Source organism: Macrobrachium nipponense, chromosome 44 (assembly GCF_015104395.2).
Source record: "Macrobrachium nipponense isolate FS-2020 chromosome 44, ASM1510439v2, whole genome shotgun sequence".
Taxonomy (NCBI): Eukaryota; Metazoa; Arthropoda; class Malacostraca; order Decapoda; family Palaemonidae; genus Macrobrachium; species Macrobrachium nipponense.
In genome coordinates this window covers 35,592,495-35,596,850 of record NC_087221.1, presented here as the reverse complement: position 1 = coordinate 35,596,850, position 4,356 = coordinate 35,592,495, and the positions used below count along the sequence as shown (strand labels likewise).

Below are 4,356 nucleotides of genomic sequence, written 5' to 3'. Positions count from 1 at the left end.
AAAACACTTTTCAGTTAAAAATGTACACCCAGATATCCTTTTATTTACCTAAAACTTACACATAGCGTAACTATCTTAAGCCCGGGACGCAGTGTTACCATACGCAAACACCACAGGCGGCTGGACAGATGGAAAAAAACAAGAGTATAGTTTCCATCACCCTTGGCGATCGACACGAGCCGACTTTTCAGAAAGTAAACGCTTAACTTAAGCCACTTAGCCAGTTGTTCCCCGACCAACAATCTAAATACTTTCTTAAGTTTCCCGGGAGATAAGAAATGTTTTCTTTAACTACCGATTTGCGAGATTCGTTTTTTTTTTTGTTTTTTTGGAAATGCGACATTGAGCGTTCAGAGCTCACGGCAACGCTGTCCACTAGTTTCTAATCGTTGGGAGAGGAATTTTGTGTTCGTGCCCAATGGAAGGCTCCATGGTGGAAGTCGTGATCGTTTGGTGTTCTGAAGGTTGAGTGACATTTTGTTTAGTGTGTTATAGTTTTTGTTCCTAAATTACTAATAGTTACTCATCAGGATTGCGTGGTTGTTGTTCTATGGTTCTTGTGAAAGTAATTAACTTCGTACTTCACGCCATTGCAGATTTGGTAATGAGTTATAAGTTTGAAACATGACTGCACGGTGATTCTGCGTTGGCCTTTTTTTTTTCTGTGTGTGGAGCAACCATTTAGTTTTTACCTAAGTTTATTTTAATTGGTTTCATTTTTGCAATTCAGTTAAATCCTCAGCTTTAGTAATTTCATTGCAGCACACTTATCTGCGTTGGCCGATTTATTTTTTTGTGGCAATCATTTAGTTTTTAAGTTTATTTTAATTAGCATTTATTTTACAATTCGGTTAAATCTAAATCTGTAATCTTTCATTGAAGCGCACTCAATTTGTAAGTATTTGTTATTAGTTTGTCAGCCCAAACGACGTAACCACTTGATTAATTACTTACAGGTGCTGCTGGTCCTTGGATTAAATCGCGATGTGATTTAACGATAGCGGAAGGTGGCGCTGAATTTATCTTCAGGATTTAAAGGCCTTAATCGAACTATTCGCAAATACTTTCCATCCGTTACTAAACAGTTTCCAGAAAATGATCAATCGGTAATGTTTTATTACCAGTTAACTAATTTTCAACGTTAAAAGTTTGTATTTAGTGTTTCCAGAACCTTGTTTTAATGCAAATTTAACTTTTTTGCCATTTTTTTACCTTCAACCTTTCAGGGGGGATGGCCCCTCTTGATTTTATTTCCAGTTTAATTTTAAATCTTTAAAAGTTTTGTATTTGTTTCCATAGCCTTGTTTTAATTCAACATTACTTTTTTGCCCTTTTTTTACCCCCACCCCTTCAGGGGTGCTCCCTGAGGGGGTGGGGGAACCCTCTTGACTTGTGATGTAGGCCAGAAGGCCTACATCACAAGTCAGGGGGTATTTTTTCAGGTGGTAGGTCTGGTTATATTTGAGTAAATTAAATTTAATTTTGCGACTACATTTTTATCTTCAGTCTTTTGATTGCTGTGTACACATGTTGGCTAGCCTAATAATCCGTCAGTGAACTCTCTAGTGCTTTGGTAAAACTAAGCAAAACTAGTTGCCACTTATTCATTTTCATGATTTATAACTCCAATTGTCCTTAGTTCCAGTTCAATACTAGTTGGTTTTTTATGAGGCTAAATTCTTAGATTCTTCGGTTACTTTCTCAGTATTGAACCAGTGTCCCACAATGGTGTTCTGAAGTTAAATGCTTCCAGTGATTACTTTTTTTTTTATTCATCTAACATAATTCATGACCCACCCAAAGTCAGAATAAGGGATGGTTGACAATGCTGTGGGTGGTAAATGCTTTTAAGTTTTGAAACATTAAATCTGTGAGTCGTGTTTAGTTTATAAACTAAAGTGGAAGACTGTTGAATGACTGTGATATCAGAGGAAACTAGGTCTGTTTGCTTGAAGGTTTTGTTCCCAGTTCAAGCATAATTTGTTTTGCTTGCTGCTTAAAGTCCTTGAAAACTGTCTCATAGGTATTGATGCTTGATCTGCTTTTGAGGACACTTTTGAGGTTAGTAAGATTACAGGTGAATGCTTTTTATCTTTTTTGATTTTTTGCTGTTTTGAATTTTACCTTCCTCTAAACGGTCACTTTTCGAGGGTGATGACCTGGGTTTTCCTCCAGCACAGAGTGCCAGTTGTATAACAGACTAACACTGGCATGTCTTGGGTTGTTAAGTTATCCAGGGTGCTAAGTAGTGCAATGAACAACGTGTGAATTGTCACTGTTTGAATTTAGTCGTGACGGGAATTCAAAATCATAAATTTTGGAGTTCAAGCTAACGTTTAACTAAAATGAACTTTCCGAAAGCATGGTCACCATGCTAGGCTTGAAACGGAATGGTTGCAGGATGTAATTAATGTTTTTGTATAGATTTTTCGACCTTAACTTCAGTCTGTATTTCGCGCCCCGTCAAATTCCGTGGCCAATTTGGCAACAGAATAACTCCAATACCGTCAAATTCCGTGGCCAATTTGGCAACAGAATAACTCCAATACCTGGTACTCTCTTATTACTTTCGGTAATTCTACGGAAGAGCACCGCGCGGAGATGTTTACTAATGAAATAGGTTAGCGCCTCAGTGGCGTGGATGGTATGGTCTTTGCCTGCCACCTCGGTGGCCGCGAGTTCAATTCTCGGGCATTCCATTGAGAGATCAGAGATGTGTATTTTTGGTGATAGAAGTTCACTCTCGACGTGGTTCGGAAGTCACGTAAAGCCGTTGGTCCCGTTGCTGAATAACCACAGGTTCCATGCAACGTAAAAACTCCATATAAACAAACAAACAATATGAAAGGTTTATCTTGGACCGTGGTTGGAGTACAGGAGTGAGAAATCCACCGATACAGTGAGAAATTTACAGTTGTGTTCATCCCCAGTCAAGTGTTACTGAACGCAGCGTCTCGCAGAGCGTGACGTCGAAACGTAAGCAATAGACTGTAAACTTCCCACATTTCCGTCCATCTCAGATTCTCTACTGTACTGCATCGTATAAGCCCTCCGCCATATGCAGTCAAAGAAATTTTATTGATAAACTGTCTCAACGCGGAGCTCTTTTGTAGAATTAACTTTATAAATGCTTGAAACTTTAGGATGTGCTTCTTTCATTATTACAGGTTAAAAAAAAAACTGTCCCTGGCGAGACAAGTTACCTAACGAACGAGGCCTCCTCTTAACGGGCTGCTTTGAGCGAGAGACAGTGCTGGCATACAGCCAACTTGATCAAAAACAACAACGACGTCTTGTCAATTATGTTCTTCTGGAAAGTTTGAGGCTACCAGACCGTGAGGGTGGCACGTTTGAAGTTGCTGTCTTTTAGATGTTCCATCATATTGTTCTGGGATGATTTTGTGTACACTTACTACGACAAATTACTGTTATTTGGTAAAGATTATTAAAAAAAAGAATGACCTTTACTTTTGTTTCCGTAACTCTTGGTCGCAATGGCCACTTCCTTATTCTAATTTTGTATTATATGAGAAAACCATATATGCATTCCTTGCGTTGGTATGAATAAGATAAGGTATATAAAAAATTAAGTGAATGGCAAAGAGCGTGGCTAAATATATAAACCAGAATAAGTATGGCCAGATAAACCAGGATAGTAAGTATATATATGGCTAAATATATAAACCAGAATAAGTATGGCTAGATAAACCAGGATAAGTATATGGCTAAATATATAAACCAGATTAAGTATGGCTAGATATATAAACCAGAATAAGTATATGGTTAGTATATAAACCAGAATAAGTGTATGGTTAGATATATAAACCAGAATAAGTATATGGCTAGATATATAAACCAGAATAAGTATATGGCTAGATATATAAACCAGAATAAGTATATGGCTAGATATATAAACCAGAATAAGTAAATGGCTAGATATATAAACCAGAATAAGTAAATGGCTAGATATATAAACCAGAATAAGTATATGGCTAGATATATAAGCCAGAATAAGTATATGGCTAGATATATAAGCCAGAATAAGTATATGGCTAGATATATAAGCCAGAATAAGTATATGGCTAGTTATATAAACCAGATAAGTATATGGCTAGATAATTAAACCAGAATAAATATAGGACTAGATAAACCAGAATAAAGGTGCGTTCACACGGTCGAACAATGCTTGACGGACAAACGTTGTTGCTATATCAAAGGCGAAGCAGGATGACGTCAAAAGCGTTGAAACTGTGGTACCAGTTGAAGTTGTATATCACTGTTCTTACTCTGCTCACAAGGCAAACTCTGGTAGCAATTGTTATAGGTAACAATTTTTGTCGTCGACGTGTCGACGTG

At 37.4% G+C, this 4,356-nt stretch overlaps 1 long non-coding RNA gene across 1 annotated transcript; it reads left to right on the top strand.

The window, feature by feature from the left end:
* Positions 1-320: 320 nt before the first annotated feature.
* On the top strand, positions 321-3,413 carry LOC135203858 (uncharacterized). Its single transcript, XR_010312054.1, has 3 exons — positions 321-464; positions 957-1,106; positions 3,168-3,413. It is a non-coding gene; the product is annotated as an uncharacterized LOC135203858 (long non-coding RNA).
* Positions 3,414-4,356: the final 943 nt, after the last annotated feature.